Source organism: Rhinopithecus roxellana, chromosome 6, assembly GCF_007565055.1.
Source record: "Rhinopithecus roxellana isolate Shanxi Qingling chromosome 6, ASM756505v1, whole genome shotgun sequence".
Classification (NCBI taxonomy): Eukaryota; Metazoa; Chordata; class Mammalia; order Primates; family Cercopithecidae; genus Rhinopithecus; species Rhinopithecus roxellana.
The window spans coordinates 46,933,695-46,953,720 of NC_044554.1; the positions used below are offsets into that span (position 1 = coordinate 46,933,695).

At 51.4% G+C, this 20,026-nt stretch overlaps 1 protein-coding gene across 1 annotated transcript in view; it reads left to right on the plus strand.

The window, feature by feature from the left end:
* LOC104667537 (protein PMS2CL-like) overlaps nt 1-20,026 on the plus strand; it is a 1,213,215-nt gene that overhangs the window by 44,408 nt on the left and 1,148,781 nt on the right. The gene's annotated exons all lie outside the window — the stretch shown is intronic.

Here is a 20,026-nt window from a genome sequence, read left to right on the forward strand (position 1 = left end):
ATGGAAAATTATTTAAAAAGTATTCAGCTTAACCTTTGAGGAAATCTCAGATACACAATTAACAGCATAGATGTAAGTGAATGAAAGAAACGGGTCACCAAGACTTTGCACCATTAAAAAAAAAAACTTTGGTTGGGGGCTGGCTGAGCTTGTAAAAGCACAGCAAGAAGGACGTTACATTGGATGGCATAGACTATGTGTGCCTCATTTTTTGTGGTGGGGAGGCTTTTTTTTTTTTTTTTTTTTAAAGAGTCAGGTTCTCACCATAGCCTGCAGTGCAGTGATGCAATCACAGCTCACTGCAGCCCCGTCTTCCTGGGCTCATATGATCCTCCCACCTCAGCCTCCTGAGTAGCTGGGACTACAGGTGCATGCCACCACACCTGGCTAATTTTTTAATTTATTTTTTATTTTTTTCGTAGAGACGGGGTCTTGCTGTGTTGCTGGACTCAAACTCCTGGGCTCAAGTGGTCCACCCAACTTGGCCTTCCAAAGTCCTGGGATTCCAGGAGTGAGTCACCTCGCCTGGCCATGTACTTTTCATTCCACCTTACTCACTGAGGGTTAAGCTGAAGTGTGAACAGGTGACTAATGCTTTGCTGAAGGAGGGGGAATCTGGGAGTTGGTTGGGACTTGGGGGTGTGATTCTCCCACAGTGGCTCACTTTGCTCTCTCAGTCCTTTGGGCAGAACCACCAGGCAGTGTTAAGCAAGGCAGGGGCTCACCCTTCACCCCCACCAGAAGTGTCCATTTCACAGGAGATTTTCTCCACCCACGCCCATATTTGCTGGTGCTTGGCTTGGGGTTGGCGAACTTTTCAATTATGTCTTTATGTCAAAAAATAAAAACGCAAGACTACTTCTTTATACCTGAGGCCAAAAATTCATCCACTGTTCCTTATTCCATCCTAAATTATGTCCAGATATGAGGAAGCCAAGCTTTTCAAAGAAGGGAAGCAGGCCAGGCACACGTGTAATCCCAGCACTTTGGGAGGCTGAGGTGGGAGGATCTTGAGCTGAGGAGTTGAAGACCACCCTGGGCAACACAGCCAGGCCCCTTCTCTATTTTGTTTTTTGAGACGGAGTTTGGCTCTGTCTCCCAGGCTGGAGTGCAGCGGCGCAATCTCGGGTCACTGCAAGCTCCGCCTCCCGGGTTCACGCCCTTCTCCTGTCTCAGCCTCCCGAGTGGCTGGGACTACAGGCGCCCGCCTCAGCATGCCTGGCTAATTTTTTTGTATTTTAGCCGAGACGGAGTTTCACCGTGTTAGCCAGGATGGTCTCATCTCCTGACCTCGTGATCCGCCCGCCTCTGCCTCCCAAAGTGCTGGGATTACAGGCATGAGCCACCGCGCCCGGCCCTAATTTTTGTATATTTAGTAGAGATGGGGTTTCACCATGTTGACCAGGCTGGTCTCAAACTCCTGACCTCAGGTGGTCCACCTGCCTTGGCCTCCCAAAGTGCTGGGATTACAGACGTGAGCCACTGAGCCCGGCCAACATCCTCTATAAAACCCTTCTAAGAAGCAGAAATGGGGTTAACCTCCCATACCAGGAAGTAGCTATGTGATTGGTTTTTCTTTCCAGTCAAGATTGCAGCACTTCCCTGGAGAAAATGAGTTCTGACAAAAATAACCAGACATTTGAGGAACTCAGTCACCAAAGAAAAAACTGTACCACCTATACTAAAGATTCTCAAAGAAATAAGAATATATTGGTAATGTTTGGGAGACTGAGGTAAGAGGATCTCTTGAGGCCTGGAGTTCAAGACCTGCCTGGGCAACATGGTGAGACTCCAGCTCTATAAAAGATAATTTTAAAAATTAGCTGGGCATGGCTGCGTGCACCTGTGGTTCCAGCTACTCAGGAGGCTGAGATGGGAGGATCACTTGAGTCCAGGAATTTGAGGCAACAGTGAGCTATGATCATGCCACTGCATTCCAGCTTGGGCAACAGTGAGACCCTGTCTCGAAAACACAAAAGCAAAAAAACAGGCATGCAAAGAAGCAGAAAAACAGAACCCATAATGAGTAGAAAAATAACAAAGACCCATAAGTGGCATAGATGATGGAATTAGTGATCCGGACCTTAAAACAGCTACTATAAATATTCCCCGTATGTTCAAGAAGAATGGAGAATGAACAGGAGTAAGGGACCCGAAACGACTGTGTTCCATGCTGAGGGTGGCAGAGGCTGGCCGGATGTTGGATGAGGCTCAACTCGGGGGCCCGGGCCATTGCACCAGGGCTGGACTGGGGATCACAGAAGAGGGCCAGGCCCGCGTTGGTCTCCAGGGCCGTGCTCAGGGGCGTGGCCTTTTGCAGTGGGGGCATGGCTGGTGAGTGGAGACTCTGCGGGACTCTGGGGGCGTGGCCGGAAATGGGTGTGGCTATGTGTAGGGGCGTGATCATTGCGTAGGGGCTTGGGTGAAGCGTTAACAGATGGTGGGCGTGGCTTGGGCTCGAGGGCGTGGCCAGCACGCGGGGGCGTGGCTCTGGTTTGTGTAAGCGTCCGAACTACAGGGCAGCTCTGGGGCAGAACTGTCTGGATCTAACAATCCCTGGGGAGCCAGAGACCGGTGACCGGTCTGTGGGCTGACTCAGGGCTGCTCGAGAGACACAGGCGGGCCGTGGTGGCAGGTGAAGGGTGCTGGATGTGCAAGCCTGGCACGCAGAAGCGAGAGGGCAGAGAGGAAACGGCGTGGAGAGGGGGCGGGGCCTCTAATGCCCACCTTGTCCCCCTACAGCCGTCCGGCCCGCAGGCCATGTGGCCCCCGCTGTTGCTGCTGCTGCTGCTCCCGGCCGCCCGGGTCCTCACAGCCAAGGCCGCTCCCCTCCCGGATGCTAACACCCAGGAAGTCCTTCAGAACCTGCTTCAAGGTTTCAGTCGCCCCATGCTGGAGGGGAGGGGCGGGGAAGGGGACTGGGGGCGGGGGGATGGACGGGAAGAGAGGAAGTCAGGGACCCGGAGAAAACAAGAGACGGAGACAAAGATGAGGCACTGCAGACCCAGCACAGGGACCTGGATAAGGACGGGACCAGACAGGGGTGGGAGGGTGACTGGTTGGGCCCCGAGGGTCAGAGGGTGGAGAACACGGGGTGGGCCTGCTGGGCCCCTTGGCTTAAGGCCGGCCATACACCTGGAACCCCCAAGGCACCTGCTGCGGGACAGGGACAGCGTCCCCGATGCCCCCCAGGCACAGCTACAGCACAGAGGACCAGGGGGCTGCCTGGCTGGAGAGCATCATGCTTTCTAGCCAGCACCAGGAAGCCCCCCTTTTATCCCCTTCCCCAGGAGTCCAGGCTGGCGGAGACGGAGGGCTGCAGGCCGACTCACACCTGGCCCCGGGCTCTGGCTGTAATAATGGGGCTGTGGTGGCCTCCAGACCAGAAAGCCGGGGAGAAGACCTGCGGCTGCGTGAGAGGCGTCCAGGGCTGCAGGCCACGGCGACAGGCTCCGGGGAACATGGGGCTGTCCCTTCCCAAGGACATTCCCCTGTCCCTTCCCAAGGAGTGTGGGCCTCAACGCATTGACAGGGGACAGCTGTGTGCCCTCTCCAGACCCCACCCTCAGCACCATTTATTAGAAATAATAAAGTTCTTTCTTAACTAGCGGTGCTGTTTCCTTTCTGGATGGGCCCGTGTCTGGTAGTCCAGGCTGTCTTGGGTTCCTCCCAGCTCCAGGCCTGGCCCTGTCGCCAGGAGGCACCTGCACTGGTTGAGCTCTTGGGGCCCAGTGTTCCTATTCAGGCACTGTCACAGTCTTCTGACGAAGCAGCTGTGTCCCCCAGTCCCTGATGCTGACATCCCCAGACGCTTCTCTGCACTCAGTCTGCCCATGTCACCTGAAGCCCCATATGTGTACTCGATCCCTCAATGTCATCTGCAGCCCTATTTGTCCACCAGGTCCCTGTCACCTACAGCCCCGCCTGTGCTTCCGGTCCCTGACTGTCACCTGCAGCACTGCCTGTGCATCTGGCCCGTGACTGTCACCCGCAGCTCCAGCCGTGTACCTAGTCCCTGACCTGTCACCTGCAGCTGCTCTGTGCTCTGTCCTTGACTGTCACCTGCAGCCCTATCTGAACACTCTGCCCCTGACTCTCTAGATGCTGTCATCTCTAGATGCTGCAGCCTGTGGATGTCCCATTGCTGGTCCCTAACGTCTCCTGGGGCACTTAGCTCTTACTCAAGACCACCTGAGATCTCAGAGGAGCGTGCTGACTTGGGCACAGTAAGCATGTCTAGTCCTGCTCCCCCACGGAGCACTGCTCACCACACCGAGCCTCCTGGCCCCAGCCTCAGTAACAGCACACGCTGGAGCCACCCTTGTTACTTTCTGTCTCAATGATTTCAAAAATACCAGCCCTGGTGGGTGTTTTTTTTTGTTGTTTTTGTTTTTTGTTTGTTTGTTTTTGGCAGAGTTTTGCTCTTGTTGCCCAGGCTGGAGTGCAATGGCACAATCTTGGCTCACCGCAACCTCTGCCTCTCAGGTTCAAGCGATTCTCCTGCCTTAGCCTCCTAAGTAGCTGGGATTACAGGCGTTTGCCACCATGCCCAGCTAATGTTTGTATTTTTAGTAGAGACGGGGGTTTCATATTGGTCAGGCTGGTCTCGAGCTCCTGACCTCAGGTGATCCAGCCACCTCGGCCTCTCAAAGTGCTGGGATTACAAGCGTGAGCCACCGCACCTGGCTGGTTTCTTAAAATGTTAAACCCACACCTGCCTATGACCCAGCCATTCCATGGTCTAGGCACTTACCCAAGAGGCATGAAAGCATGCCTCACAAACACTTGTGCACGAATGCTCATGGCAGCTTGATTTATAATTGCCGAATTTTAGAAACAACCCAAATATCAACAAGTAGAATGGATAAACACCATGATATAGCCTCATGAGGGAATGTTCAACAGCAATAAAAAGGAAAGAATTACTGACACATGCAACATGAATGGGTCTCAGAAACGTTATCCTGAAAAAAAAAAGCCAATTAAAAAAAGCAATTAAAAATGCTGCATATAATTATTATTTTTTGAGACAGAGTCTCACTGTCGCCCAGGCTGGAGTGCAGTGGTGTGATCTCAGCTCACTACAAGCTCCGCCTCCCAGGTTCACGCCATTCTCCTGCCTCAGCCTCCCGAGTAGCTGGGACTACAAGCGCCCGCCACCTCGCCCGGCTAGTTTTTTATATTTTTTAGTAGAGATGGGGTTTCACCGTGGTCTCAATCTCCTGACCTTGTGATCCGCCCACCTCGGCCTCCCAAAGTGCTGGGATTACAAGCGTGAGCCACCATGCCCGACCAAGTACTGCATATAATTCTGTCCTTGATGAAATCCTAGAAAAGGCAAAATCTCAGGCCAGGTGCAATGGCTCATACCTGTACTCCCAGCACTTTGGGAGTCTGAGGCGAGTGGATTGAGGTCAAGAGTTCAAGACCAGCCTGATCAACATGGTGAAACCCTGTCTCTACTAAAAATACAAAAAAATTAGCCAGGCATGATGGTGCACACCTGTAATCCCAGCTACTCGGGAGGCTGAGGCAGGAGAATCGCTTGAACCTGGGAGGGGGAGGTTGCAGTGAGCCGAGACCCAGACTGGGCAACAGAGCGACACTCTGTCTCAAAAATAATAATAATTAATTAATTAACGAGGTGTGGTGGTGCGCTCCTGTAGTCCCTATTCAGGGGGCTGAGGTGGGAGGATCGCTTGAGCCCAGGAGGTTGAGGCTGCAGTGAGCCATGATTGCACCTCTGCGCTCCAGCCTGGGCAATAGAGTGAGATCTTGTCTCAAAAAAGCTCCAATCTACCCTGACAGCAGATTCGAGGTTGCCTGGGAATGAGGGTGGGCGAGGATGGGGTGACAGGGGCACAGGGAAGCTTCTGGGGGTGATATGGTTTGGCTGTGTCCCCACCCAAATCTCATCTCGAATTGTAATCTGAATCGTAATCCCCAGGTGTCAGGGGAGGGACCTGGTGGGAGGTGATTGAATCATGGTGGTGGCGTCCCCCGTGCAGTTCTCGTGATAGGGAGTTCTCACGAGATCTGATGGGAGTTCTCACGAGATCTGATGGTTTTATAAGTGCCTGTTCCTCCTGCCCAAGATCGTGGAGAACGTGTTTGCTCCGCCTTCTGCTGTGACTGTAACTTTCCTGAGAACTCCCAGCCATGCAAACCGTGAGTCAATTGAGCCTCTTTCCTTTATAAATTACCCAGTATCAGGTATTTCTTTATAGCAACATGAAAACAGACTAATATGGGGGTCAATGGATTGGCCCATCTTCTTTGTGGCGACAGCTTCACAGGTGTACGTATCTCTGTCAAAACGCATTGAAACCACACAGTTAAATGGATGCAGTTCTCTGTATCCATCAGACCTCAGTAAACTAACAATGCCAGCTTTGTGCTCGGAGCACCGCCTGGCAGGAACCCTGCAGCCTTTTCAGGTCCTTGTCTGTTCCTCCCAGTCCCCTCGGTCTCCATGAGAACCTGGGCCAGGTTCCCTCTGCACCACGGATAATGGCGAGTGGGTGGAGGCGCCCACCACCATCGTCCCTGCCCATCATCATGCCTGGGAGGATGTCACTGCCACTGCCCCTGCACCCCAAGAGCACTGAGGGTGGCGTAGCCTTTGCTCCCTCTGTGTGGCATGCCTCACCTTGCAGGTCTGCCCTGGCCTCCTGCCTGGCTGTTCTGCCACCGCACAGTGTCCAAGGAGGGATGCAATTTGGGGAACCTGCCTTGAGGTCTGGCATCTCCTGGTGTTGTCTATTTGCTTCGTATGGTTGCTAATTGGCATTCCGTTTTTAGGCCTGATATAAGTTGAGACCCAGTTGTATCCCATCGTTTTTGGGCCAGGTAAAGCTTCCCCTCCCAAGTGGTTGATTGTGATGCAGCCCATCTGTTCCTCATCCCAACGACCCCAAACCCAACACACCCACAGCTGCTGACCATGCTGAAACCTTTGGGCCAACACCCACGTCATGAAAATCAGTTCCCTTCACAGGAGTTTCTTTTCCTTTTCTTTCTTTCTCTTCTTTTTCTTTTTTGAGACAGAGTTTTGCTCTTGTTGCCCAGGCTGGAGTGCAATAGTGCAATCTCAGCTCACTGCAACCTCCACCTCCTGGGTTCAAGTGATTTTCCTGCCTCAGCCTCCTGAGTAGCTGGGATTACAGGCATATACAACCACACTCGGCTAATTTTGTATTTTTAGTGGAGATGGGGTTTCTCCATGATGGTCAGGCTGGTCTCGAACTCCCGACCTCAAGTGATCCACCCACCTCAGCCTCCCAAAGTGCTGGGATTACAGGCATGAGCCACCACACCTGGCCTCCTTTCTTTCTCTGCCTTTCCTTCCTTCCCTCCCTCCTTCCTTTTCTCCCTTCCTTTTCTTCCTCCCTTCCTCCTTCCTTTCCTTCCCTTCCTGTTTTCTTTCTTTGTCTCTCCTTCTCTCTCCTTCTTTTTCTCTTTTTCTGTCTCTTTTTCTTTCTTTCTTCTTTCTCTCCTTTCTCTTTTTTTTAATCTTTCTTTTTTTCTTTTTGTTTCTCTTTTTCTTTCTCTTTCTCTTTTTGTCTTTTTTTCTTTCTCCTTTCTTTTCTTTCTCTTCTCTCCTTTTCTTTTCTCTTTTCGTTTTTCTTTTTTTTTTTTTGAGACGAAGTCTTGCTCTATTACCCAGGCTGGAGTACAGTGGCATGATCCCGGCTTACTGCAACCTCTGCCTTCCAGGTTCAAGCAATTCTCCTGTCTCAGCCTCCTGAGTAGCTGGGATTACAGGCGCCCTCCACCACACCCAGCTAATTTTTGTATTTTTAGTAGAGATGGGGTTTCATCATGTTGGCCAGGCTGGTCTCAAACTCCTGACCTCAAGTGATCCGCCTGCCTCAGCCTCCCAAAATGTTCTTTTCTCCTTCTCCCCTTTCCTTTTCCTGTTTTTCTAAACAGAGTCTTCCTCTGTCACCCTGGCTGGAGTGCAGTAGTACAGTCATGGCTCACTGCAGCCTTAAACTCCTGGGCTCAAGTGATTCTCTTGTGTCAGTCTCCCAAGTAGCTGAAACGACAGGCATGCGCCACCACCATCGGCTAATCTTTTAAAAAAATTTTTGTTTTTTTTGTTTTTTTTTAAGGTGGGGTCTCATAAGTTGCCCAGACTGGCTCAAACTCCTGGTCTCAAGTGATCTGTCCACCTGGGCCTCCCAGAATGCTGGGATTGCAGGCGTGAGACACCACACCCAGCCCTGTTTTCCATTTTAACTGAAATGTCCTGACCAATAGTTTGCAGAAACGGCATTTGACTATTGTAGCCACAAACCCAGGATGGGATGTCTTCTGCATACAAGTGTGTGTGTGTGTGCACAAAAATGATTGCTTTTCTTTGCCATAAACCCTCTTACAAGCTCCTGATGGCAGGAATGGGCCGTATTTCCTGCTGTGTCACACGACGCTCAGCAGAGCTTGGCAGACCTTCAGTTCTCGAAGGCTTTTTCTCCCACTGGGGACAGGCACTCAGGTGACTGTGTCTGCCACACGCTATGCAGAGAGGCTGTTCCCAGACGCTCCAGCCCCTGTTTCCACGTTACTGTTGCTCCGATGGTGATTGCGTGGGACTGCGTAAAATGCTAGAGTCCTCTTGTTCAAAGGCTGAAAAGTGAAATTTACACTCATGGATAGATGGGTGAGTTGGCAGTGATTGAAAATAAATGGGGCTGGGTGTGGTGTCTCACGCCTGTAATCCCAACACTTTGGGAGGACGAGTCGGGCAGACCACCTGAAGCCAGGAGTTCAAGACCACCCTGGCCAACATGATGAAACCCCTTCTCTACTAAAAATACAAAAAGTAGCCAGGCGTGGTGGTGGATGCCTGTAATCCCAGCTACTTGGGAGGTTGAGGCAGGAGAATCACTTGAATCCGGGAGGCGGAGGTTGCAGTGAGCCAATTGTGCCACTGCACTCCAGCCTGGCTGACAGAGCAAGACCGTATCAAAAAAATAAATTGACCACTCACAAGAGCACATCGATCTCTACTGGGAGGTAAAGTACCACTTTCTTTACAATTCTTTCCAATAGAGTCAGGGTTTTGTCATGTTGCCCAGACTGGCCTGGAACTCCTGGGTTTAAGTGATCCACCTGCCTTGGCTTCCTGAAGTGCTGGGATTACAGGCACACCTAGCCTACAACCAACCTTCCTCCCCCCTCCTCCCCCCTCCTCCCCCCTCCTCCCCCCTCCTCCCCCCTCCTCCCCCCTCCTCCCCCCTCCTCCCCCTCCTCCCCCCTCCTCCCCCCTCCTCCCCCCTCCTCCCCCCTCCTCCCCCCTCCCCCCCTCCCCCCCTCCTCCCCCCTCCCCCCCCTCCCCCCTCCTCCCCCCTCCTCCCCTCCCCTCCCCTCCCCTCTCCTCCCATTCCTTCCCTTCTTTTCCTTTTTTTCCTTTTTTTTTTTTTTTTGACAGGGAGTGCAGTGGCATAATCTTAGCTCACTGCAACCTCCGCCTCCCAGGTTCAAATGATTCTCCTGACTTAGCCTCCCAAGTAGCTGGGATTACAGGTGTGTGCCACCATGCCTAGCTAATTTTTCTATTTTTACTAGAGACAGGGTCTCACCATGTTGGCCAGGCTGGTCTTGAGCTCCTGACTTCAAGTGATTTGCCTGCCTCGGCCTTCCAAAGTGCTAGGATTGCAGGTAAGAGCCACAGTGCCTGGCCTAAAACCACTATTTCTTAAAGCTTCGCGGTTAAAGTGATGACACCTTCTTCTCCTGCTGTGTCCTGGACATAGCTGGGGGCATAGCTGGGCATTTCTGCACTGCCACAGGCTCACTGTCTGGTAGGTCTTCACTTGAACCAAGCCAGAGGAGCGGGCCCAGGGTGACACTGGCCTTCAGCAGGCTCAGTGATAGAGCAAGGGAGATGTGGGAGGATCTAGAAAAGGGGTTTGGCTGGGTGCAGTGGCTCATGCCTGTAATCCCAGCACTTTGGGAGGCCAACGCAGGTGGATCACTTGAGGTCAAGAGTTCGAGACCAGCCTGGCCAACATAGTGAAACGCCGTCTCTACCAAAAATACAAAAACTAGCTGGGCATGGTGGTAGGTGCCTGTAATCCCAGCTACTCGGAGGCTGAGATGGGAGAACTGCTTGAACTTGCCAGACAGAGGTTGCAGTGAGCCGAGATCGTGTCACTGCACTCCAGCCTGGGTGACACAGTGAGACTCAGTCTCAAAATAGAAAAGAAAAGGGATAAGTATGGTGGTCACACCTGTAATCCCAGCACTTGGGGAGGCTGAGGTGGGTTGATTGCTTAAGTCCAGGCATTTTGAGACCAGTCTGGGCAACACAGCAATACCTCCTCTTTATAAAAAAATAATACTAAGCCAGGTGTGGTGGCAAGGGCCTGTAGTCCCAGCTACTCGGGAGACTGAGGTGGGAGGATTGCTCGAGCCCAGGAGTTGGAGCCTGCAGTGAGCTATGATTATGCCATTGTACTCCAGCCTGGGCAACAAAGCAAGACCCCATCTCTACATAAAAATTTAAGAATTAGCTAGGCATGGTGACCTGTGTCTGTAATCCCAGCTACTCAGGAGGCTGAGACAGGAAGATTGCTTGAGCCCAGGCGTTTGAGGCTAGAGTGAGCTATGATCATGCCACTGCACTCCAGCCTGGGTAACAGAGTGAGACTCGATCTCTTTAAAAAAAAAAAAAAAAAAAAAAAAACTTAGGCCAAAACTGTGCAGAGGCAGGGCTGGGACAATCAGCTGAGCTCAGGTGGGGCAGGTGTGGCTGGTGGGGCGGGTGGTGGAGGAGCAGCCCGCACTGGGCGTGGATGAATGTGCATAGTGTAGACATCAGGAGCAAGGGGGGACCCTGAATGGTGCAAAGAGAGGCTTCAGGAGATGTGACAGCTTCCCTGTCCCTTGGCTTCAAGCAAGAGTGTGGCTTAGGTGGCACTTTGTTTGCCTCCATGACCCCAGGCTGATAAAACCACCCAATCATATGGCAGCTACTTCTACCAGCAGGTGAACGTCCATCAGGTATCAGCAGGACCTGGCACTGGGACCCTCCTGTGCATCCCTGGTGTTTGCCTAAACCCGCAGACGGGCAGGGCCAGCTGCTGTTCCAGCGTTTGTGCTGGAGCTTGGCTCACACTGTTCCACTGCTTGGAATGCCAGCCTCTGTCCTCACCTCTGGTCCATTAGGAAGGAGAAAAGTGAGGCATCATTGTAGAGCCTATAAGATATTATCAACATTCTATGTCAATTTCTTTTTAATTTTTTAATTTGCTTTTAATTTAATTTAATTTAATTTTTTTTTTTTTTTTTTTTTTTTTTTTTTTTTTTTTTAAGACAGAGTCTAGCTCTGTCGCCTAAGCTGGAGTGCAGTGGCATGATCTCAGCTTACTGTAGCCTCTATCTCTCGGGTTCAACCAATCCTCCCACCTCAGCCTCCCGAGTAACTGGGACTACAGGCATGTGCCACCACACCTGGCTAATTTTTGTATTTTTAGTAGAGACGGGGTTTCACCATGTTGGCCAGGCTGGTCTCGAACTTCTGACCTCAAGTGATCCACCTGCCTCAGCCTCTCAAAGTGCTGGGATTACAGGTGTGAGTTACCGTGCCTGGCCATGCCAATGTATTTAAATATTTGGATAAAACCAACAACTTTCTAGAAAATTACTGAAACTGACACAAGAAATTGAATCTGTAACTTAAAATCCCCCCACCATGGCCCAGCTTGGTGGCACATGCCTGTAATCCCAGCAGTTTGGGAGGCCAAGATGGGAAGAACTCATGAGGCCAGGAGTTCAAGACCACCCTGGGCAACATAGCAAGACCCCCTCTGTCTCTACAAAAAATTTCCAAATTAGCCAGGCATGGTGGTGCATGCCTGTAGTCCCAGTGAGGAGGGAGAATTGTTTGAACACAGGAGGTCGAGGCTGCAGTGAGCTGTGATTGCATTGCTGTGCTCTAGCCTGGGTGACACTGAGACCCTCTTTTTTTTTAAGACTTGAGAAAATGGCCTTCTGAGGACCTGGCTCTGAATGAATGACCTGGCTCTTCACCCTTCAGAAAGACCCACAGAATGGCAGTTTCCCTCTCCCCATGGGTCTTTCTGCTGGGGCTCTCTCTGAGGCTACCTGAAAGGTATGGAGCTCTCCAACTCCCTTCCAGTCTTCAGAAAATACATCCTTCCCCACAATCTGAGTCCACAGGAGCACACAGTTGATGACTTTTAGGCTGTTGATATTTCTTTGCTAAAGTGTTGTGTTTATTTTTATTTTTACTTTTTTATTTTTATTTTCTGAGATGGAGTCTCGCTGTGTTGCCTAGGCTACAATGCAGTGGCACAATCGTAGCTCACTGCAGCCTCCACCTCCTGGGCTCCAGCAATCCTCCTGCCTCAGCCTCCGACATAGCTAGGACTACAGGCACATGCCACCATGCTGGCTCATTTATTTTTTGTGCAGACAAGGTCTTACTGTATTGCTCAGGCTGGGCTCAAACTCCTGGACTCAAGCGGTCCTCCCACCTTGGCCTCCCAAAGTGCTAGGATTATAGGCATGAGCCACCTTGCTGGGCCTCTTTGCTTAAAAAAAAGTCACTGGCCGGGCGCGGTGGCTCAAGCCTGTAATCCCAGCACTTTGGGAGGCCGAGACGGGCGGATCACGAGGTCAGGAGATCGAGACCATCCTGGCTAACACGGTGAAACCCCGTCTCTACTAAAAATACAAAAAAAAAGCCGGGCGAGGTGGCAGGCGCCTGTAGTCCCAGCTACTCCAGAGGCTGAGGCAGGAGAATGGCGTAAAACCCGGGAGGCGGAGCTTGCAGTGAGCTGAGATCCGGCCACTGCACTCCAGCCCGGGCAAAAGAGCAAGACTCCGTCTCAAAAAAAAAAAAAAAAAAGTCACTATTTGCTGTATCCCAGTTTCCCTTTACCCTGTGTTTGGGGTGCATCATGCCCTGTCATCTGAGAAGGAAGTGCCAGGGATTCAATTATTTCCAAAAACTGGGTTTCCAGGTTTTGCCATTGAGAAATAGGATTTGGGTCAGGCACAGTGGCTCATGCCTGTAATCCCAGAACTTTGGGAGGCCGAGGCAGGCAGATCTCTTGAGACCAGGAGTTCAAGACCAGCCTGGTCAACATGGCAAAACCCCATGTCTACTTAAAATATATTTAAGAAGGAGGAGGAGGAGGGAGGAAGGAAGGAAGGAAAGAAGAAAAAAAGAGGAAAGAGAGAGAAAGAAAGAGGAAAGAGAATTAGCCGGGCATGGTGGTGGGTGCCTCTAGTCCCATCTACTCGAGAGGCTGAGGCAGGAGAATGGCTTGAGGCGGAGGTTGCAGTGAGCTGAGATTGCGCAACTGCAATACAGCCAGCCTGGGCAAAAGAAACTGGGATTTAGAAATGCCTCAGGTGATGGGCTTCTGTCTCCTGCTGGGGAGGGGTGGGAGGTATTTTCACGCCTTCCAGGAAGCAGGGGGTGTCTCCAGTCCCTTAGTCCTCTTCTCACCTGGATTCACCACGCTGGTGAGTGCTGCAAAAGTGCCGAGTGAGCCAAGCAGACCTTGTCCCCTCCCTAGCTGGTCTCTCTGGGACAGCCTTGTCCACAGTTCCTTCTGCTGCTTCTAACAGAAGACCTTTGTGGTTTTCTAACTTCACCTGTGACTGGCAGGTGCAAAGTGCTGGGAAACCCATGCGCCACCCCCTGCCCCCAACCCCAGTCCCTCTACTTCCTCCAATTCAGTGTCGTTCATAATAAAACAGATTTTGACTTCTATACCTCTGACACTGGTGTTTATGACTTGGGGGATTACAAAGTTAGGAAAGGAAGAGGGGTTGGTATCAACTCCCAAACTAGCATGGTTATGTGGATTGCAGTGAGTCCGGCATGATGATGTGCACCTGCAGTCTCTCAATGCATCCATTATGCATGCTTGCCTTCATCCAGCGTGGTTATCTGCACTTGCAATGCGTCTGGCATGGCTACCTGTACTTGCAATGGGTCCAGCATGGTTATGTGCACTTGCAATGCATCCGGCATGGTTATGAGTGCTTGCAATGGCTCCTGGCATGGTTATCTGTGCTTGCAATGCATACGGCAAGGTTATGGGTGCTTGCCTGCATCCAGCATGGTTATCTGCACTTGCAATGTGTCTGGCACGGTTACGTGTGATTGCAGTGCGTCCGGCATGGTTATGTGCGCTTGCAGTGCATCTGTTACGTGCTCTTGCACTTGCTGGGGATATGGACCAGCTGCATCACCTTTGCTTCTCTCCATCCCACTGCCTCACGATAATCACCATGCCAAAGTAGCAACTGTCCCCCAGAATCTGAAGGACGTGACATTGAAGCTTCCCCTGAAACCTACTGAGGAGCTTGTGAGAGACTGATTTGGCACAAACGATCCCCACTGCATCTCACTCAACCCACAACGAGGACTTTTTTTTTTTTTTTTTTTTTTTTGAGACAGAATCTCGCTCTGTCACCCAGACTGGTCTTGAACTCCTAGGCTGAAGAGATCCTCCTGCCTCAGCCTCCTGAGTAGTGGGGACTTGAGGCACACACTCCGCACCAAGTTTTCTTTTAATTTTATTTTGTAGAGACGGGGTCTTGATATGTTGCTCAGGCTGGTCTGGAGCTCCCAGGCTCAAGTGATCCTCCTGCCGTGGCTGGGATTATAGGCATGAGTAACTGCATGCAGTCCCCATCCCCCTTTTTTGGCTTAACCCCACCAAGATAAAGGGAACATGAATACAGTTGAAGGTAGAAGAGAAACGTCCACACAGTGTTAGGAGAAACATTGCTAATGGCAACCCCTGGCAGAGCAAAACTGAAGCCCAGGCTGGGTGCAGTCGTTCATGCCTGTAATCCCAGCACTTTGGGAGATTGAGTCAAGTGGATCACGAGGTCAGGAGTTCAAGACCAGCCTGGCTAAGATAGTGAAACCTCGTCTCTACTAAAAATACAAAAATTAGCTGGGTGTGGTGGCGGGTGCCTGTAATGCCAGCTACTTAGGAGGCTGAGGCAGAGAATCGCTTAAACCCAGGAGGCAGAGGTTGCAGTGTGCCGAGATCGCACCACTGCACTTCAGCCTGGGCAACAGAACAAGACTGTCTCAAAAAAAAAAAAAAAAAAAAAACCGGAAGCCCAAGTTCTGCAGAGGTAAACACTCCTCAGGAGGGGAGTCAAAGAGGAAAAGGCTCTGGGATTGGAGGAAACATGTACACCAGAGTGGGGAGATGTGCAGTGGGCTGCAAACAGGAGACCTGTTCAAAGTCAGAGTGAAGGCTGGGCACAGTGGCTCATGCCTGTAACCCCAGCACTTTGGGAAGCCAAGGCAGGAGACTCTCTTGAGCCCAGGAGTTCGAGACCAGCCTGGGCAACATAGTGAGACCCCCCCCATCTCTACAAAACATAAAAATAGAAAAATTAGCCAGGTGTGGTGGTGCATACCTGTAGTTCCAGCTATTCGGGAGGCTGGGGTGGGAGGATTGCTTGAGCCCAGGAGCTGGAGGCTACAGTGAGCTATGATTGCACCACTGCACTCCAGCCTGGGAGACAGAGCCAGACCCCTGACCCTATGTCTTTTTTTTTTTTTTTTTTTTAGACAGTCTTGCTCTGTTGCCAGGCTGAAATGCAATGGCGCGATCTCGGCTCCCTGCAACCTCTGCCTCCCGGGTTGAAGCAATTCTGCTGCCTCAGCATCCTGAGTAGCTGGGACTACAGGCGCCAGCCACCACGCCCGGCTAATTTTTGTATTTTTAGTGGCGATGGGGTTTTACCATGTTGGCCAAGAAAGTCTCCATCTCCTGACCTCGTGATCTGCCTGCCTGGGGCTCCCAAAGTGCTGGGATTACAGATGTGAGCTAACCCTATGTCTTGGAAAAAAAAAAAAAAGAAGAGTGGTAAGACATGAGACCCCTTTTACACTGTGGGCTGGGTGGTCGCTCGCCCCAGCCTGTAAGAGGGAAAGACAATGTCTGAACTTGGAGGTATGAAAGTGGAACCTCTCTAGAAAGCTTCATCCTGCCCAGCGACACCACAGCTGTGTCTCCTGGAGCTGGGAGCATCCCTACTCACACCTCCGGGAGAGAGTGGAGTGCAGGTACGAGCCCAACCAAGGGAAAAGCCCTCAAAGTGAGGGTCCTGCCTCTGTCCCCGGGACAAGTGTGAGGCAGCCCTGCCACCTGGTGGCAGCACTCAGAACTGCACCAGCAGGTGGGCTGCCTTAGGATCTGGGGACACCGCGGCAACATAAGCGCCCTTGTGGGTTACAGTCTGATAAGAAAGATGCTGAATCATCTTATTAAAATAATTGGCCTGGCGCGGTGGTTCACACCTGTAATCCCAGCATTTTGGGAGGCCCAGGCGGGCGGATCTCCTGAGTCAGGAGTTTGAGTCCACCTTTCTCTACTAAAAATACGAAAATTAGCCTGGCATGGGGCCTATAATCCCAGCTACTTGGGAGGCTGAGGCAGAAGAATTGCTTGAACCCGGGAGGCGGGAGGTTGCAGTGAGCCGAGATTGCACCACTGCACTCCAGCCTGGGTGACAGAGGCAGACTCTGTCTCAAAAAAAAAAAAGAAAGAAAAAGAAAATTACTGCTGTGAAGGGAACAAGGGGCTGAAGGAAGTAATTACAGAGGGCCCAGGGACACAGTGGCATCTATGAGAGGTTTGGGATGAGATTTTGAAGATGGTCTCTGGGTTCCAGGCCGAGCTCACTCTGGTGCTCCTCTGGGCAGTGGAGCGGGGCTCTTAGCTGGGCTGCTTATTCCAAGCTCTGGGCGGTGGGCTCAGGCTCTCCCAGGGATGTTAGTGTCCCTGTGGTGGCCACTGCCCGTTGGCCTGGGTTCCGCTTCTCCTCTGAACTCAGGTTCTCTCTAGGGCTGACAAGACCCAGGTGGGCAGAGAATGAGATGAAGGCTTGAAAACCAAATCGTGGGGGATGCCAGGAACGGGGGTTGCAGTGTCTGCCTGGCAGCGGCCCTGGGCGGAAGGCGCTCGTGGCAGTGGCGTATCTACCCGACCGCAATTGCCCATCAACATCCAGATCTGTGCCCCTTCCTAAAGACTGCAGGTCCCTGAAGCCTCACAAGGGCTCCCCCTCTACAAGACCTGCCCCCAGGATCTTAGGGCCTGGGAAAGGCAGGAGCTAAGATAAGGGTTTTGGGAGAAAGGAGGGAACCCCTTCCTTGACTCCATGGACCAGTCTCAAAACAGAGATGGAGGCAGAGATGTTCAGAGATAGTACCTGTGTCAAGGAAACTCCCATGTCGCCCCTAGGTCACGCTGCCCTGGAGAAAAGTCCAGACGCCCTGGAGGGGATAGACTGAGCTAGGGAGATAAGGGGGTGGCTGTGTTCCCTCACTTCATCAGATAGGACTCTGTGAAGCCTGGGGGCAGGCTGGGAGTCTGAGGATGTGGGAGAACATTCACAGCTGAGAACTAAAGGAGAGGCCGGGCACGCTGGCTCATGCCTATAATCCCAGCACTTTGGGAGGCTGAGGTGGGTGGATCACTTGAGCCCAGGGGTTCAAGGCCAGACTGGGCAATGTGGTAAAACCCTGTCTCTACCAAAATATACAAAAACTAGCTGGGTGTGGTGGTACGTGCCTGTAGTCCCAGCTACTTGGGAGGCTGGGAGGCTGAGGTGGGAAGATTGCTTAAGCCCAGGAGGCAGAGGTTGCAGTGAGCTGAGATGACACCACTGCATTCCAGCCCGGGTGACAGAGCAAGACCCTGACTTAAGAAGAAGAAAAAGACTGATTCATCCCCTCCTGGACACATAGCCCCTCTAGAGCTGTCTTTGACAGTCTGGGCTGCCATAACAAAGTCCCATAGACTGACTGCCTTATCAACAATAGTTATCTATTTCTCGCAACTCTGGAGATTGAAGATCTGAGATCAGGGTGCCTGGTTAGCTTCTGGTGAGGGTCCTCTTCTGGGTTCTAGGTCGCAGACTTCTAGTCGTGTCTTCACGTGGTGGAAAAAGAGGGAGGGAGCTCTCTGGGGTCCCATTGATTGATTGATTGATTCATTGATTGAGATGGAGTTTCACTCTTGCTGCCCAGGCTGGAGTGCAGTGGCATGATCTCAGCTCACTGCAACCCCTGCCTCCCTGGTTCAAGCAATTCTCCTGCCTCAGCTTCCCGAGTAGCTGGGATTACAGGCGTCCGCCACCACGCCCGGCTAATTTTTTGTATTTTTGGTAGAGAAGGGGTTTCACCATGTTGGGCAGGCTGATCTTGAACTTCTGACCTCGTGATCTGCCCGCCTTGGCCTCCCAAAGTGCTGGGATTACAGGCGTGAGCCACCGTGCCTGGCCATCCCTTTTATTAATATAAGGGCACTATACCATTGGTGAGGGTAACACCCTCATGACTCATCACCTCCCAAAGGCCCTTGTCTCATCATACTATCACCTTGGAGGGTAGGTTTCAATATATAAATTTGGGGGGGACATGTTCAGTCTATTGCAAGAGCAATGGGGTAAGTTTCAGTGTTGGGGTGTGTGTGAAATGGGGGACAATATTGCAGGCAAAGACTCTGGCTGTAGCCCCATGACCGTCTCTGCTGAGAAGTAATTCCTCCAGCCCTCTACCCCAAATCTCCAGCCCTCTACCCCAAATACCCCATTATGATCTCATTTCTTCATCCATAAGATAGGAACAGAAATAGCACCTTGGCCAGGCACAGTGGCTCATGCCTGCAATTCCAGCATTTTTGGGAGGCTGAGGCAGGCGAATCATGAGGTCAGGAGTTCGAGACCAGCCTGGCCAATATGGTGAAACCCAGTCTCTACTAAAAATACAAAAATTAGCCGGGTATGGTGGCGCGCACCTGTAGTCCCAGCTACTCAGGAGGCTGAGGCAGGAGAATTGCTTGAACCCGGGAGGTGGAGGTTGCAGTGAGCTGAGATTACGCCACTGCACTCCAGCCTGGGCGACAAGAGCAAAAACTTCGTCTCAAAACAAGCCCCCAAAAACAATTGAAAATCTCCATAAAAGCCATACAAATCCTGGCAAAAATAGTCAAAACTAACTTTTTCAGAACTTTAGAAATTAACCAAAGGCTTATAACAATTTGGAGAGTTTAAGAAAAATAGCTGAATATCTCTAGATTGTCAACAGAGAAAAAATGATGAGACAAGTTGTCAATCATTTTAGGAGGTTTATTTGCCAAAGTTTAATGATACACGCCAGGGAGACACGTCTATGTCTTTCTCCAGAGATAATTTTGAGGGCTCCACCTTTAAAGGGGAAGGGGTGAGATACTGAGAAGTACACAATTTTCGTATAAGAAGGAGGCAGGAAAAAGTCATTCATGCCTTTTGTCTGGCTCAGTGAATCTGCTCTCCCCCTGGCCCCCTGCACCCAGACAGGGTCTCATTCTGTCACCCAGGCTGGAGCGCAGTGGCACAATCTCGGCTCACTGCAACCTCCGCCTCCCGGGTTCAAGCAGTTCCCCTGCTTCAGCCTCCCAAGTAGCTGGGATTGCAGATGCCCGCCACCACGCCCAGCTAATATATGTATTTTTAGTAGAGACGGGGTTTCACCCTGTTGCCCAGGCTGGTCTCGAACTCCTGACCTCAAGTGATCAGCCCGCCTCGGCCTCCCAAAGTGCTGGGATTACAGGTATGAGCCACCGTGCCTGCCCGGCATTTCTTTATACAAGATAACAGAGAGAAAATGGGGCAGGGGAGCAATCAGATATGCATTTGTGTCTGGTGGGCAGGGGGTTGACTGTACCTTTAAAAGATAAGCCATCAGTTTCCATTGCCATGATGAAATTTTAACAGAAACACCTTAAAGATCTTGCAGCTCACTAGGAATTTCCTTGTGGGCAAAATGTGGGGGAGACTTGTAGCTTTTCATCTTGTAACCATCTTATTTAGAAACCCAAAAATGGGGAGGCAGGTTTGCACAACCCAGTTCCCAGCTTGACTTTTCACTTTGGCTTAATGAGTTTGAGGTTCCAAGATTTTATTTTATTTTATTTATTTATTTATTTGAGATGGAGTCTCACTCTGTCACCCAACCTGGAGTGCAGGG